This window comes from Onychostruthus taczanowskii, unplaced genomic scaffold (assembly GCF_017590055.1).
Source record: "Onychostruthus taczanowskii isolate IOZ18803 unplaced genomic scaffold, ASM1759005v1 scaffold107, whole genome shotgun sequence".
Lineage (NCBI taxonomy): Eukaryota > Metazoa > Chordata > Aves > Passeriformes > Passeridae > Onychostruthus > Onychostruthus taczanowskii.
In genome coordinates, this window is record NW_024497297.1 from 800,489 (window position 1) to 817,506 (window position 17,018).

General features: G+C 50.2%; 1 protein-coding gene across 1 annotated transcript in view; it reads left to right on the plus strand.

Annotated features, from left to right (window-relative positions):
- SIL1 (SIL1 nucleotide exchange factor) overlaps positions 1-17,018 on the plus strand; it is a 94,060-nt gene that overhangs the window by 4,724 nt on the left and 72,318 nt on the right. The gene's annotated exons all lie outside the window — the stretch shown is intronic.

The following is a 17,018-nucleotide window of genomic DNA, read 5'->3' on the forward strand; positions in this document are numbered from 1 at the left end:
TTCATTTTTCTCCAGGGGGCTGTGTGCTGTAGTTAAATATGGATGGAAAGGTTGTGTTCCACTCTGGATTACAGCTGAATCTCAGTGGTGGATAAATTGCATCCCAAGTCTAGTTTGCAAAGCCCTTTGGGCTTCATGGGCTGCAGGAAGCTGTATTTTATTCTAGATGTGTGTTTGCTGATAATTCTATAGGATTTGCAGACAGCAGGTTGTAAGAGCCCTGATTATCCTGGTTCCCTGTGCAGTCAGACTCTGCCCAAATAATTCAAGTGCCTGCTGCAGAGAGAGGGAAAGGAAGATGGAAGGATGATTTAGAAATCTCTCAAGTAGATGGGAAAAAGATGCATATGTTGATCTGAAGGAGATACCAAGCCACATATATACCTTTAAGCATCTAAATAAAAGTCGGGATGTTTTAAATGGCTGCCTACTTTAAGCCCAAATAATTCCTTTAACGAGAAGTTTTAAAGGTTTAACTTAATTTTAGAATGTTTATTTCAAGTGTCCTTCCATAAAATTAACTTTTTCAATGCAGAATGCTTTAATGTCTTCCGTGTTGGTGCTCATTTGCAAGAAATCTCTGCACAGTTATTTCTTATGTACCAGTTAAATCTATCAGCCAACAGATGTCAAGTGTAGCAAAAATGCTATAATAATATTATGGTCTAATAATAGTTATAATGATTCTAATTACCTGGTGCAGCTTTAAAGAGAGGCAGATTCAGAGATGAGTGCAAAGGAGGTGTTTAACCTTGAACTGCAGAAGCAGGGCACTTCCAGAGGTGCCTGTGCTGCCTGTGCCTCCTCCCTATCGGACATCCCCCTCCCTTTATTTCCGCCAGCAGACTGGGAGCAGCACTCTGGTGTGTTTTTAATGTTCAGACCTCATTCTGGCTGTGTTCAAAGAGTGCTGGTGAGCTGAGGATGAGCACGTTTCCTGCAATACCTGGGAGTGTGAAGCTGCTCATTTTCAGCCTCTGTCCTGCTCTTGGCGTGCTCCCACTGCCTGATGATTGTGACATTTGTGGATTGCTCCCACCTCGGGAAGGCTGCAAAGCCTCAGCAATCTCCATCCTCTATGCAAGCTGCTTGTGCTGCTGTTAACTGTCAGGGGTGGCTTTGCCACAGCATGGGAAGCACAAAGCCACAATCTCCTGATGGGAGAGCGTTTGTGGGTGTGCAGGTGAGTGGCTGTGAGTTGTTGATCCCTGTAGAGGCTTTGGTGTGGGGATAGGAGAGCACTGGGCTGGTGCTTCAGTGCTGTGCTTGCCTTGTCTTCGACAGTCTGGCCCCACAGAGTCCTGTCAGAGTCTCCTTCCCCCGCTGCTCTGTGTGCCAGCTCTGTTACATCACTCCCAATGCCCTTTCAACACCGTATTTTTCCTTTAGGAAGGATCCTGGGCCGCGTTTGCTGTAGTGCTGTGGTTTTTGCCTGATGTTGCTGAGTGCTGTTAGTGCCTGGGGATCCCAGTGCTCATTGTGGCTGTAGTGTAATGGATCCCCTTGTGTCACAGCTGCTCATTTAATCCTGTGACATGCAGGGGTGAGGAGTCCCTGGTTCACAGAGCAGCAGCCTTTCCACAGAGGAAGCTCTGCTTGGGCTGGAAGTTGACAGCTTTCAATGATTATATGCTGAACCTTCTTCCTATAAATAATTGATTCACAGGCTGATGAGAACTACAGGAACTTGTCTCTCAGTTGCTGCTCTCTGGCATAGACAGCAGCTGGAAATCTACTATTTTCCTGTAAAATGGATCCAGAGGTGCCCTTGCAAGGTTTTATTTCCAGCCTGCTTGTAGGCTGACCTGCTCTGCTTCTTGGGAAAGCTCTGTCTGTCAACACCTGCAGCACACCTTGTGCCATGGCTCGTGCTGCTGAGAGCTCTGCCACCTTCAGCCTTTTCCCTTGGGGAGCTTCAGCCTTTTCCCTTGGGGAGCTTCAGCCTTTTCCTTTGGGGAGGTTTGCCTTCTTGCTGGAGTCAGTGTGTGTGTTGGTGCATCACCATGGAGATGAGGCCACAGGAGCTGCAGGGCGCAGCCTTTTTCAGGTTCACGTGAAGAAGAATGTGGTAAGGGGCTCTTCTTTTTTAGGGAAAATGATTTTTTGGAGTAAGTACATCGTCAAAGAAAATTTGGCATCAGCCCAGGTGTTATTAAGGAGAAGATCTCTTGAAGCCAGAGCTGTGAGGCTCATGCAATATTCACCTGCTTTGCTGTGTTCCACATCAGGCATTGCCGCTGTGCCCAACGCTGACTCACTGACGCACTTGTGCTTTTACTTACCCTGAGATAACAAAGTTCCTGTTGCTTTTCTTCTCCCTGTGTATGTATTTCTCATTCTGCCACAACAGCACCTTCCTGCATCCCTTTCCTTGCCCACTGAGTGTCCAGGCTACCAGTGCTTCACGTGGTTACGAGGCTTCACTTGCCATGGCTGCTGCTGCTTTGGCCAGGTTTGCAGAGGATGTGGAGGATGTGTGGCTGCAGTGAGCTCTCCCCTATGCAGAAACACCTCTCTGGGTTGAGCACACCCCAAAACCCTGGTCTGATCATGCAGACATTCTTGGGGGGCTGGGGACACTGCCCTTTCTGTGTGCCTGGCCCTGGCACACTCTTTCCTTTCTAGTTTCTGGTACACAGAACCCTGTCAACAAGGTCTGGAAGAGCCCTGTGGCAACTCTGCCTCATTGCCTCCACATCTCGTTCCAAACTTCATCTGTAAGCATCTCTTTGCCCTTGCTAAAAACACTGTCTCTTAATTTCTCTCTGCAGGAGTATTATTTAATTTGTAACAGTTTTAGGACATTATTTGAAAAATCTAATATGAAGCTGTATTTCATTTACTGTAATGATCCACTAATGCAGGCATATTTCAAAGGCAGGCGATGCAGTACTGTGGGGTTTAATTAAATTTTGTTTTTCAACTGAGCATCAATAGACAGACAATAACAAATGGTGGACAATATGCATACAGAACAAAGTCTCTTCATTTTCCTTTTCAAGACTGTGGAAGTGAAAATGTATAGCCCTTAAAATGGACTTGGCCTGCTCACAACTGATGCTTTAGTGTAGTTAACTCACTTCAGGAGGAGTTTTTTCTTCTTACTCTGCCTTACTTATTTTTCTTGCTCTCTTCCTGTCCACAAAATACAGTCTTACACTGTGGAAAATTTCCAGCAGGTGCTGTGGGTGATCTAAGTGCTTCTGCAAGTTCTGCATGTAGTTTTGAATACTGTGTTGGTACCTAGTGTGTGATGGCTCCTCCAGATGGGCCCTCCTGAGGGTGACAGAACAGAAGGGCTGGGTGTGAGGTTCCTCTCTCTGGGAACTGGACATGGCATGTGCCAGCCTTGGAAAGGGGGGGGGGGGAAATAGGTGTTGCTGCCATGGTGGTACTCAAATCAGGATCAGCAAGTGGTTCTGGAGTGCATTTTGTTCCTCTTCTCCCAGCAAGCGTAGGGTAATCAAGTACAGAGTGTATGTGGGGAAGCTCAGGACGAGTGTTCCACGTCAGCAGGAAGCTTCTGGGAACCATCTGAGTACTCACAGCATGGCACTTGGACACGTGTTCTTGGGTAAAGAAATTTGTCACTGGTGCTGTAAGTGGGCTCCTTTGTTCAGATTTGAGGAGCAGGATGAGATGGGGTGGCTGAGGCAGATTTGGTTTCTCCAGGTGTCTGGAGAATTTACCATTGTTCAGGAGCAGAACCAGAGTTTGCTGAGGAACCTGATGCGAGTGTGACTCCCACTGCACTCCAGCCCTTTGATTCTCTCAGAAATCTCTCAAAGGCAGAGAGCTGAAAAAAGCATTAATTTTTCAGAGGAAGAGTCTCCATTCAGAGATGTGAGTTCAAGCCATATCCTGGGTTGATGCCTCAAGCTTTGCCTGCTTAACCTGCCTTCAAAGGCTGGGGGCAAGGGCTGTGGCTGGAGCTGGCACTGTCTTCCACAACTGAGCTGGGCTGGATCACAGTCCAGAGAGCTGCTGCCTGGAAACTGGAGCATGCAAAGGCTGGGAATCTGTGGGAACCTGACTCCTGATGTCTGTGCAGCTGTAAGTGCCTGAAAAGCATGGCTGGAAATGACAGACTGGAGTCTGTAACCTCCTCCTCCTCCCCGGGATCTCAGTGTAAAAGTTGCCACGTTCCAGGCACAGCCTGTGTTTGCTCCTTGCTGGAAGCAGTGCCATGAGTCCTTTTCAGCTCTCCTGGTGCCTGGGCCGGCTGAGTGTTGTGTTCTGAGCTGGGTGAGAGGCTCCTGGAACAATGGATGGGGTCCTGTGCTCCTGCCTATCCCTGTGGCTGGAGAGGAGCACAGGACCTGGTACAGATAAAAGGGGTATAAATGTAACTTGTATAAAAGGCATTGGATGCTCTTTAAATAAACTGGGAAAACCCCACGCAGCTGAGATTTGTACTGGCCCTGCTAATGTTGGGAGAATATCCCCTGCCTGATTCCTTGTTCTTCCCTTGTTCCTTGCTTTAGGCTGCCAGATTTCCCATTTGCTCTCTTCTTTTTGTTGATAGGCAATGTCGAGGTTCTGTTGCTGGGGTTTGGGGCAGGAGGTTGCTTTCTGGTGGATTGAAGCAACACCTCCAGCTTCTCCTGTCCTTCCTTTGCATCTCCTGCCTTTCTCCCTGTGGCTGCTCTCACTTTGCCATAAACTAATCTCCTTCCAGCCAGGAACATCAGGCCTCTTGCAGACTCACTTTTATGGGGCCATTATCCACCATCTATAGAAGGAGAGGCTTTCTTGGCTATGGCAGGACTCAGGTGGCTGCTCCCAGACGGAGCACGCTGGAACACCTGGAGCCAGTGGCTGAGTCCTGGGCTGAGGGATGTGCCCTCTGTGCAGACCAGGCAGTGCTTGAGCCTGGTCTTTGCAGGAGCAGGTGAGTGATTTGAGATCCTCACAGTACTGCTGGCATGATTTATTCTTGCAGAAGTGCCCACAGCAGTTTTAGGGGTTTGTTCTGCCCAGCAGGATCACAGACAAAGACATGCCTGGGCCCCGTGCAGGACTGTGCAGCAAACGGGACCTGCAAAGGGCCTCAATGCAAGGGCACAAGCCCAGTGCATGGGAAACTGCAATGGTGCTTGGGAATGAACAACAACAACAAAAAAAAGTCTCTAGGACTATTTAAAATGAAAATGAGTAATCTGTAATTCAGTTTTGAGGGTATTCTTGTATCAGGAGAGCATGTGCTGGCTGGGACTTTTGCTCAGACAAGTGATAATCCATTGCAGCCCATTCCAGACACCTGACAGATACGAGCCTTCCTCCGGCCTCCCTGGGATGAGCGAAGTGCTGTGCCATTGGATGAGGAATGCGGAGTTCCTGGACTATGTGGAGTGATAATTTAAACACTGACTCCTTGTTCCTGATGGGAGCTGCTGGTGGCTGCCTGGCGTGGGGGTGCTGCACAGGAGCTGGTGTCTCACAACAAGAAGTGTGCTGGGCTCCACAGCACTTGGGGCTGACACCGGCCGGCTCACTTCCTTGGATTTCTCCTTTGGAGTTTGGCAGCCGTCTGCTTCAGGGAGCACAGTGGCCTCATAAGAGTTTATTTGATCTGACACATGACAAATTGTTTCTGCTGGCGGCTACTTGAGGCACAGTCTGTTCGCTGGCAGCCGTGGCTCTGCGGGCGCTGGGAAGTGGAGGAAGGCAGCCCTGCCTCCTCCTCTTAGGAAACATCAGTGCAGGGAGCCTTACTTTGACCCTCCCCCGCCATCCCACCCTCCCTTCTGCTGCTTGATAACGGTGCTGTTGGCATGGATTATTAATGGTGTTTGTGTGCTGGCTGTGTCTGCAGGTGCTGGTTGTGGTTCCTGTGGCGTGGGGGCTGCGGGGCAGAGGAGAACCTGTGTTCTGGAACCAGACCCAGACATCACTAAAAACGCTTTGTTAAGTTCCTTTTTTAGGACACCCTTTTAGCTTTGCAATGAACAGCAGAATATTACATTCCTCAGCAGAATAAAAAGTACATGTCCCCTGTGAGATAGTGTAAATACATTTTATCTGTTCTATTACCTGCAGTTTTCAGAATATGTCCCCTAAGCATTTTAATCTTGTTTTCCAGAGTTGTCTCAGAGTGAGGAATTGTTCCTATTTGCAACTTGGGAATGATTACTTGTTCATTAATTTCTTCCCTTTCCTGCTGTCCATCTATTATTGCTTCCAAGCGAAAAAAAAAACTCTCTGTAAATCTCCTCTAAAACAGGGCTGAGTGCCTGATTAGACAGAGAGTTATGTGTGCTGGGAACGTGTTCCTGGGAGATCATCCTGGAGCTGTGCATGGAGCCCTAGGTGCTGCTGTTCCGTGCCCTTGGGCATGCAGAACCCACCCAGTGATGCCTTTTCCTTGGTCTTAAAATTAAGAGCCAGACACAGTTAGGTGATAAAGGGTTTTTATCTTGGTATTTAATAAGGATCTTTATGGTGCACCACTTCACCAAGGTGGAATGTGCTGAAATGCACACACATGGTAGATCGTGTATACAATCTTATAGATCTTGCAAATTAGCATATTTAACAAAGGTGCCTCAATGGGAGGCTTGGAGGAATAGCGTGATATCTTCCTATTTTGAAGTATTCCTCACTAGATGGCCTTAATTTTAGTTTACAGGATGTATTTTAGAGGGGACCTTGGTTTCTCAAGATAGCGTAGGTCTTTCCAGCCTTCAGCTGAGAGGCCTTTAGGATGTTTGGTTTTCTGGCCTAACAGAATGCCAGGTTTATGCTAAGTTATCAGACTTAAGGAATTACAAGTGTGCATGTTAAGGGCACTGAGAATACATAAAAGGAATATAAAAGAAAAGGCAAAAAATCCTCATGGCATCACAGCTGCCCGGGCTGGCTCCCTGCTCCTTGCCCTGGGATGAACAAGCCCAGCAGGCAGCCGGGCACACCAGGAGCATGCCTGGAGCACGCCTGGAACGCGGTGGTGAGGCAGAGCTGGAGCTCAGGGCAGCTCCAGCACTGAGCAGGGCTTTCTTTGCTGCTGCCGTGCTTTGCCTGCAGTGCCAGGGCTGTTATGAAACAGGAACGAGAGGGGACAATGCAGAGCAGTTCCTGCTGCCACGCTTTTGTCCAGCAGCTAAAAGCCAGCTCATAGGGTTTTGTGGAAGGCTTGTTTGCTTTGGTCTTTTTTTGCTCTTTCTTTAAGTACAGACTTAAAAGAGCTGGAGACTGGAGGCCACTGTAGTTATTATTTCTTCCTGAATAGCACAATAAATGTACCGTTTGTTTCATAAATGACAGGGTCCTTGCCTCAGAAAACATGTGGCCTGTTCCCACTGCTATTCCCTTTTGACATATGAGGAACTGCCCCTGCCTGCCTCTGGGTGCGTGGAGATTTCTCACTCATTGGGGTCAGTGCCAAAACTTGTCTTGACATGTGACGTGTGTGGTCTCTGGAAGTCACTGTGGAAGCTGTCACTGAAACAGCCTGGATTCACAGAGCAGCTTCATTTAGGTGGCAGCTGATGGAGGAGCTATGCAGAACAGCTGGGGATAAAATCTGTGTGCAGGAGGGGACTGCTGAGGGCTGTGGTCATCTTGGGAGAAGCTCAGACATGTACAGACGTGGTCTGGCAGACCTGTTTGGATGTGCCATGTCTACACCTGCCATGGCACCACCAGGATGCACAGGCAGCTGCTCAGGATGTTCTGGTGTCTCACAGCAGAGAGGAAGGTGCTGCAGGTGCCTCTTTGATCAGAGCTGAGGGTATGTGTGGGAACAGCCTACTGCTCACTCTGACAGCACATTTTGAGCTCTTGGCTTTGCCAGTCATCTCACAGCAAACACCAAGACATGGAGAGTGAAAGTCCCTGTGTCCTTTGGCTGCTGCTTGGGTGTTTGCAGAGCCAGCAGGTGCAGTGACAGCCAGGACTGTCAAAGGAAGAACCCTCTGTGGACCAGTGCTGCTCAGCTACTGAGATATGCCAGTCCATGAAATGGCTCTTTATAGGGTGTCTCACCAAAAGGATTTTCCTTTTGAGTGTCTGGACCTCCTGCTGTTGGTCTGAGCTCCAGATGAGAAACAGTGCATTGACTGGAAGGTACTGAGGTTACAAACAGAGTAATTGTCCCTTGGAAGAGAAAATTGTGGAGGAAACCCACACATCTCTGTTCTCCTTCCTCAGAGCAGGTTTTGGAGTGCTGTGGCTCAGGGCCAATGGGGATGGAGCTAAAGTACTGCTCCTGAGTGAACCCCACAGCTCTGAGGAGCAGGTAGCCTGGTCATGGAGCCCAGGAGGGACCTGGGAGCTTTACTAGCTCTTTAATTCTCTCTCCATAACCCATCAGTGCAGATCTCCCTGGGGCAGCAGAGTGTTCCCTGTGAGGGGAGCCCCGTGACACAATGGTGCTCTGGTTCCAGCAGCATACATGGCGTCCCATAGGCAGTCACAGGAAAGCTGTTTCATAACCTCTGCTGGGATTCATGAGACATTCAGAGACAGGTTCTCCACTCAATCAACATTTTATAAGGATTTAAGGCTGAGGAGCTCTTTGAAGCACTGATGCAGCTTGTTCTGCCATGACAAGGTGAAGATGAACGCTGGCGTGGCTTCCATTCCCCAAGGAAAATGCTCTTTTGCACGGATCACAAGCTGTGGCTCTGCTGCTGTTTGAAGAGACCAGAGGAATCTCAGATCCAGGCACTCAGTGCCACATCAAAGCCTTCCCATCTGAAGCTGAGGTGCTGGGGAGCTCCAGCTCCATGTCCTTCGTGTTTGGGCAGCAGAAGGAAAGAAGGTCCCTGAACCAGGAATTGCTTGGGGGATCAAAGCTCTGCTTGGCAGAAGCTGGGGCAAAAAGCCAGGATGGCAGCAGCAGGAAGGACACAAACCCTGTGGAAGATCTGGGCCATCTGATAGCAGACCTCCAGAGGGGCCTGGGAGACCTTCTGCTCTGGTGAAGGAGTGGGGCCAGCATCTCCCCCTGAGGAGGCAGAGCTGCAGTGTCCCAGGCTTGACTGGAGCCATTCCGTTGTGCCTGAGGGATTGTTTAATTAAAAAGAATGCTGCACCATCCCATTTCAACTGTTTTCTCCATACATTGCTGCAAGTAACATCTAAAATAGCTCTAAAAGGCAACAAACCATTCCCCAAAGCAGGGGTGGCAGATGAACAACAGGAGAGGGAAGGAATTATGTTCTCTTTCAGCTTTCTGTGTCTGTGCATTTGCTTCTGCGTTTGCAGCCCTTGGGGCTTGTTTTGATTTAAATTTCCTCAGGAAAAACTCTGTTGAAGGAATGCTGCCTGCAGTGGATGGCTGTTCTGCTTTGGCTTTGTCCTGGGAAGCTTTGATGGCTGGGGAGCAAGAGTTGCTTTTCAGTCTTGGTGGGAAATGCCTGGCTAGAGAAATGGCAACCACCACGAGAGTCACTTCTGATTGGTGGGACTGGCAGTCTCTCAGCTCTCCCTTCGTGCTCATTCCTGTCCCAGGGCTTATTTAATTGCTTAACAGAGGCATCCTCTGCAACCACTGAGAAAGGACCAGTGCAGGAAGGGAAAAAGCAAACTTGCATCAAGCCTTTCATCCAGGCACAGGGAGGTATTGCTGCTGACCCCAGTGTTTGTAACCGTGTTGTCCGCGTTGGAATGGAGCAGCTGAGCCCCAGCATGGGGATTGATGTGTCCGGATTGATGCAGGACTGGGACAAAGCGAGGACTGGTCCTGAGGGAACCTGTGTGGCAGCAGGTTGTGTTCATCCCCAGAGAGCTCCTTATTCCCCTTCAGGGGCGGGTTTTAGATTGGCTTGTTAGGGCTTTATCCCAGGTTTTGCTGCCAGTCTGGCAGCTCCTGACTGGGTTTGACCCACAAGGTGGATCCCAGTGGTCTCTGCCTTTTCAACTGGGAGCTTGCCACAAAACTAGAAACATGTGGGAGCTGAGCCAGGGCTGAACATCAGCCAGGAATCCCATGCAGTCAATCCACAAGCAGCTATGCCATGTTATTCCTGACCACGTTTTCATAGCATGTAGCAGGCGAGCCCCACATTTGCTGCCATCCTGTTCCCTGCTGCTCCCTGTCCCCTTGGTTGTCACAGGGAGTCAGAGCTGTCACCACTGACTGGCGCTCTGTGGAGAGGTGAGAAAATGCATTTTTCATAAAGCTCACAGCTCATGGTTCCTGGCAGATCGGTAGGGCAGCTGGAGGAGTCCTTTGCATGCCCACAGGTGGGCATGCCCACCTGTGCCAGGTGCTCTGCAGGGAGTGGCAGTGGTTCCTTGGCTTGGCAGTCCCCATGGGAAACCTGCAGGCTGAGCTGGGGCTCCTGGCTGGGACAGGCTGAGCTACAGCCAGGGGCAGGGATGGTTGTGCTGGGCAGGCACTGTGGTGTTGGTGCTGCTGCGGGAGTCATGTGCTGGATCCATCACCACTGGATTTCTGTAACACTGAGCAGGAATTTTTCACGGTTTCTTAACCTCTTAATTGTGTTTCTTTATAGGGAAGCTGGCATCTGACAGGGGAAGGAGGTTGTTATTCCCTGTGAGAGCCATGGGTGAACAGCAGGAACTTGGAAAATACAAAAAGCTGTTTCCAGAGAGGCTGGGAATAAGCCATTAAATCTTTGGCAATTCATGGGCCCAGCTGCAGTGGGACATCAGGATTCTCTGGGACCTTGTTAGCATAGCATGTGCTTTCTTTCCTGTTAAATACTCCAAGTTTGGGAAAGCAGAGGGGATAAAAATGCACAGAATGCTGGGAGACTCCTGGGATAGTGTGAGGCAGGGTGTCACCTTGCAGATAGGAACTGATGGAAAGGATAGATCTGAGTGGGGGGAGAAAACACCACTTATTGTATGTGCTGTACATGGGAAATTGCAGCAAGGAGTGGGAGAAGGGAATAGGTACAGACAGGACGAGAGGTGTTTTTGGCTGGGATTCGGGGTGGTGGGGAGGTGAGGAAGAAGGGAAAAGCTGTTCCATGTGATTGAGGTCAGGCAGTGTGGCAGCTTTCAGAAAGAAGTTTGTCCTGAAGGTCCCTGTGCATCTCATCTCCAGGCAAGTCCTAAAGTCCTAAATTGGAGCAAATCAGCACTAGCACTCTGGTGTGGGCCCAGAGGTCCCTGCCAACCCCAGAGCTCTGAGGAGTGAGTGTCATGTGGTGTGCAGGCAGTGCAGAGCCCTGCGAGAGCGGCTGCCAGAAATTCAGAGAGATGCACTGCTTATAAATAATAAATGATAAATTCAGCCTCTGATCTCCGAGGCACGCTCTGCTTCTGCACACTCCATGCTGACAGAGAAGATCCCCCATTCTGGACTCAGCAGTCTGTCTCTGGCGTGGAGGGTCTGAGGGATGCTGGGGAGGCAGCTCATGGAACTGGGGTCATGCTGAGCCACGGTGGAGCGTGGCCCCTTCTGCCAGCAGCACTAATGAGCGTGGCCCCTGTGCCACGGCTGCTAACGAGCGCTGGGGAGAGCGAGGGCAGCCTTGCTCAGGCTTCAAACCACCCCAGCACAAAGCTGTGCTCCTGCCCTCTGGAGAGCAGCGTTTTGTGTGAATGCAGCTTGCTGAACGAATTAATTAAGTCAATTTAAATGATAGACTAAACGATGCTTAGTGTTAAACTGTGTGAGTTGTATAATCAGCAGGGTCAGGGTTGCTGTGGCTGGCTTTATCCAAGTGATGCACAACAACTCTCTCCCCTGCTCTTGGGGGAGCTGTGGCAGTGCTGGTGGAGCTGCTGGTGTCAAGAGCTGCCCCCGCCGTGCCCAGGCACTGCTGGGCTATCTCCTGCTGCTGCAGACATCCCTGTCCTGCTCCTGGCACCTGGCGGTGCTGTCAGAACTGTGTTGGGTGGTGTCATGGCCAAGCTGCTGCTCGAGGGGCTGATGTGAGCTGATGGCTGCACAGGTAGCCTGGAGGGGTTATTAATATTTATTGTTATTATTTGTTAGCAGCGGTTACAAAGGTTGCATGAGTGCTCAGTAGATGCCAAGCTCTGTAAACGTGTTTGTGCCGTAGTTATCCTGCCCTTCCCACCCTGTGCCCGTGTCACAATTCCCTCCTCTGGGCTGGTTCCAGTTTGGAGCAGGGCTTCTGCTGCAGGTGGGAGCAGGATCTGCTGCCCATGCTCAGGCTGGGCCCAGCCAGCCCAGTTTATTCCTGCCAACCTCAAAGTGTGGCTTCCTTGCTGTGTGGGTTCTCTGTAGGCAGCAAGAAGGTGTTCCCACAACTTTTCCCTTTGTGTAGGAGTGTTTTTAACATGCCAGAGCAGAGTCCTAGTAGGAGTAAATGATGAGGAGCAAGCAAGAAGAATAAATGTTTTTTTAAAGCAATTTCATAAGCTACATGAATGGAATGGCCTGTATGGCAGCTACACCCTCTCACTGAGATCCTGGAGGTGTGAGGGGGCTTGCAAACAACTGCTGCTCCCTGGGTGTCCTACCTGGCTGGGGCTTCGTGCCCAGGTGGGAGCCTCTGGTAGGGCTTGGGGCTCTCACTGTAGTGGGGCTGGGGATGCCCACTGGAGGCACAGGGGTGCTTTCCTGAGGACAGGATGCCTGGAGGAGCAGGGCTGCTGAGATCATCCCAGGCATTGACCTCAGGTGATGGTGTGTGCAGGTTGTCCTGCTTGAAAGCACAGGGTTGTGCAGACCCAGCTAGTCACTGGGGAAGGGCATTAGAATGTGGCCTCCCAGTAATCCTCTGTGGCCTCCCAAAAATCCTCTTTTGCCTACCAGCTGAATTTCAGGCACAGGCTGAATTTCAGCTCCAAGCCTCCTCTTTCTCCTGTTGCTGTAGCTCTACAGTCAGCAAGCAGGAGGGACAGCTGGCCACAGGGTGCTCCCAAGGTGTCTGTAGCATACCAGCAAGCATGAGTGCTCCTCACAGACCTGGGGACCCTCTTGCTCAGAGGAGGAAAATTGCAGGTCAGGTCAGCTACATTTCCTTCTCTTTCTGCGTGGCACTGCACATCACTCAGCCTGTCACGGTGGGCTTGGCCGTGGATGCCACCCGTTGGAAGGACATTGTGTGTGAAGGGGATCTCAGCTCGCTGTGAGTGCACTCTGTGTTCCTGAGAGCCTCTCCAATCCCACAGCCCCTGTGCATGGCTGGCTGGAGATCATTCCCTGAACTGCTGTTGCTCAGGAAACTTCCCCTTCAGCCACAGAGGCTGTCAGTGCCAGCAGGTCTTTGTGCCCTGGTTCAGCTGGAGGTGCCTGGGCTGTGTTTCTGAGGGTTCCCATCTCTGCCCTGCACTCATCGAGAGAACTCTTTTGGTGCTTTGTGCTGGGAGGCACATGATGTGCTGCTGGTGCTCCCACTGCCATCTCAGGGAGGCTGGCTGGACAAAAACCTGGCCTGAGTCCGTTCATCTGCAGGCAGTTTTTTATCCCTAGGTGAAAACAAGGATTAGCTTATTGCTATTGTTTATTCTTAGAGATAATTGGTATTTTTGTATCAGCACGGCGGTGGCAGCAGGACCAGGACTGTGCCTGTCCCCTGTGCTGGCACTGTTGAGGGACCTCCAGTCTTGTGTCCAGTTCTGAGCTGGATGGGCTGGAGGGAAGGGGAAGAGAATGGAGCTGGGAAGGGGCTGGAGAGTCAGTGCTGTGAGGAGCAGCTGGGAAAGGGGCTCAGCCTAGAGAAAAGGAGGCTCAGAGGGAACTTTCTCCAGGAGGGAGGAGCCAGGTTGGAGTTGGGTTCTGCTCCCAGGGAACAAGGGACACGACAAGAGGAAATGACCTACAAGCTCTGCCAGTGGAGGCTCAGGGTGGCCATCAGCAGGAATTTCCCCATGGAAAGGGTGCTCAGGCCTTGGCAGGGGCTGCCCAGGGAGGTTTGGAGTCCCCATCCCTGGAGGTGTCCAAGGAAGGGCTGGAGGTGGCACTGAGTGCTCTGGGCTGGGGACAAGGTGGGCATGGGGCACAGCTTGGACTCGATGATCTTGGAAGTCTCTTTGAACCTTGGTGATTCTGGAATTCTCTTTCCAGCTGGCTGCAAAGCCAGAGGCTGATGTTGAGGCTGAGGAGCTTCTGGGATGTCTATGTGCTCTCCTGGAGCAGCTGGTCAGAGCTCAGATGAGGCTCCTGGCGGATTTGTTGGAGTGGCACAGGACGGGCAGTGTGGGCTCTGTGCCAGAATGTGAAAGCACAGCGCAGTGCTGCCAGCAGCAGGAGGCATGAATGGAATGTGCTCATCTTGCTGGCTTCCCTGGAGCTGTCACCTGTGACTGTGGGAGCTGCATTCCTGGGGCTGTGCAGCTGCCTGTGCACAGCTCTGCCCTCAGTGGAATGTCCCTGCCAATGGGGAGCACAACTCTGGGCTGCTGTTTCTGCCACCGCTGGCGCAGACTGCGATTTCTGGACCTATGGAGCAGAACCTCCCAGCCAGCAACATCTCCTCCTCTGACAGGACAGTTACTGCTAGCATGGAGACTTCTCAGAGTCTGACCCTTTGCTCTTTCCCTAGTATCTGATTTTGTTTGACAAAAAAGGATTATTAAGAAAAAAAATCAGCCTCTCCACTCTGCACAAGGGGAATTTGTGGCCTGCCTAGTCCAGCCTTGCTGCTGCCTGGCTGCTGTACATGCTGGATCCCCAAAGATGTCCTCAAATCCAAGTAAACATTCCCTATGCAGGTGGGGTCCCCATGACCACCCCTTCCGCTTCACAGCTGCAAGGGTTGTTTCTGGAAATCCATTGTGTCCACAGAACATGCTGTGTGGAAATCCTCTCCTGCCCTCTGCGTGCGTCTGTCTGTAAGATGTCAGCCTGTGCAGGCTGCCCTCCAGGAGCTCCAGAGCTCCCTGTTGCACGTTGGCTCCTCCTGCCTACCTGGGACCGAAGCAAAGTGCTAATTGTTGTGCAGATGTCATCTGCCAGGCAGGCAGGAGGCTGGAGGCTTGAAAGAGGCTGTGCTGTCATTTGCTAGCAGCCTCCTCGGTACACGTGAGCTCTATTTTTATTGGGAGTGTGCGTTTGCTTTCAGCCAGTGCTTTGTTGAATTTCTCTTTCTTTTCTTTCTTTCTTTTTTTTTTTTTTTTTTTTCTTTTCTTTTTATTACCAGGCTTGCAGATGAAGTTTGAGGGATACATCTATTTTTCATTATTCCAGTTTTGCTGCTTGTTTTATAACGGAAAAAACCTCAACCAAACCCCAAACCCAAAAACCTGTTCCCTGTGTAAAAAGCATTAGTTTGTTTTTTTTTTTTTTTTTTTTTTTTTTTTTTTTTTTTTCTTTTCTTTTTATTACCAGGCTTGTAGATGAAGTTTGAGGGATACATCTATTTTTCATTATTCCAGTTTTGCTGCTTGTTTTATAACGGAAAAAACCTCAACCAAACCCCAAACCCAAAAACCTGTTCCCTGTGTAAAAAGCATTAGTTTGTTCTGAGATGAGAGGGAATTGTGTATTGTGGTCATGCTGAACTGAGGTCATGACTGTGGGACTGTCCCAAAGGGCACGAAGATCAAGATCTTCTGGGAGCAGAGGGAGTTTGAGGCTGTGCATTGTGCTCTGGGTGTGCCAGCTCAGGGTGTTGGTTGCAGCCTGGTTTTGCTTGGCCATGTACCAGAAGAGAGATAGAGGCTTATGAAAACATGGAGCTTTTCTTCTACTCCAGCTGTGGTTTAATAAGGGCTTGTGGGCCCTTGAGGTGGTTCTTTGACCCTTTACAAAAGAGGAGACACTGGAGGAGGAAATGGGAGGTGATGCTTTCCTGCACTGTGTGATTAAGCAGGGGAACTCATTGCCCAGGGATGCTGTGGGTGTCAGAAATCCAGATCTGTTCCAAACCCATTTAATGAGAAAAATCCAGTTGATGTGGTAGAGGTGGCTCAGAGGTAGAGGCTGCTGCTCAGGAAGACCCTGGCTCAGGAGTTTCTGGAAGATGCAGAAGTACATTGGGTGCACTGTTACCTCTGCTCCCTGCTCTGTCCCTCTCCTGTCCATCACTGACCAGTGGGATGTGGAGGGTTGCTTTTTCTTTTTCTGGCAAAAACCAAGCAGGGTTTGTAGTAATAAAGTGGAGTGGAGGGACAAGGTACCAGTGAAAATGTGGAAGGAGAGGAGGCTTCCCTTCATGTCCCTGAAGGCTTCTGGGGCAGAGGCTTTTTGGTGGCAGGAGCTGGTGTTGGGTGCTGCTGTGAGCAGGTTTTCTGCTTCGTAGGACAAAAAGTGGTTGTCAAGGAGGGAAAACTCTGTTATCTGATGTGCCATCCTGATGGACAGCAAAGCAAGATATTTCGGACTTCGTGTAGGGGAGGAACTTCTTTAAAACCTGGATAGGAGTAGGAGCAGACTTGATGGAGGGATGAGTAATGAAGGAGTGTTTGAACGGAACTAATCAGTCCCATCTTCTTTCAAAAGACCTCATTTAGTTTAATTTAGCAGCGTGTAAATTTAGAGCCAATCAAAGGAAATACTTGTGCAGCCTGTGTGCTGGCAGGCTGCTGCACTCCCTAGCCCAGCAGTGAGCTGAAGGCTGTAGGTGGATCCCAAGCCTCGTGTGAGGCACTGGGGGCACACGTGTGTGTGCTCACATGCAGGATGGGCACACCAGCTCTGTGCCTGGGCACTGGCACCCACGACAGCAGAACCCTTCATTTCCCTCTGCTGTAGTCCATCAGGGAAGATCTGTGCCGTGGCTCTGCTCTCTGGTGCACCTGAGCCTGGTCAGAGCCAGCTCCTGGCGCCACGGCTGGGCTGAGCCTCTGCTCTGAGCAGCAGGGAAAGCCTTGTGCTGTGGAAACCACCAAGTAAACCTTGCTAACCTCTGCAAAATGTTGTTTTCCTCAAGAAAAACCTACATATGGATTAGATGAACCCCTGATCCTTGGACAGCTGGTCGTTTTGTTTAATTTGAATTAACGTAGCTACTTCTGTGCTTAAAATGAGGCACAGGCATAAAAAGCCCTCATGGGATTGCACTGCTTTTTATTTTTCCTTCTAGTTGTTATCCATGGCACTGACACAGTGATTTTAAACAAGTCTTGCAGGTCTCCTCATATTTTTCAGGAGAGATATTATCCCCTGTGGGGTCAGTATAAGTTGCTTG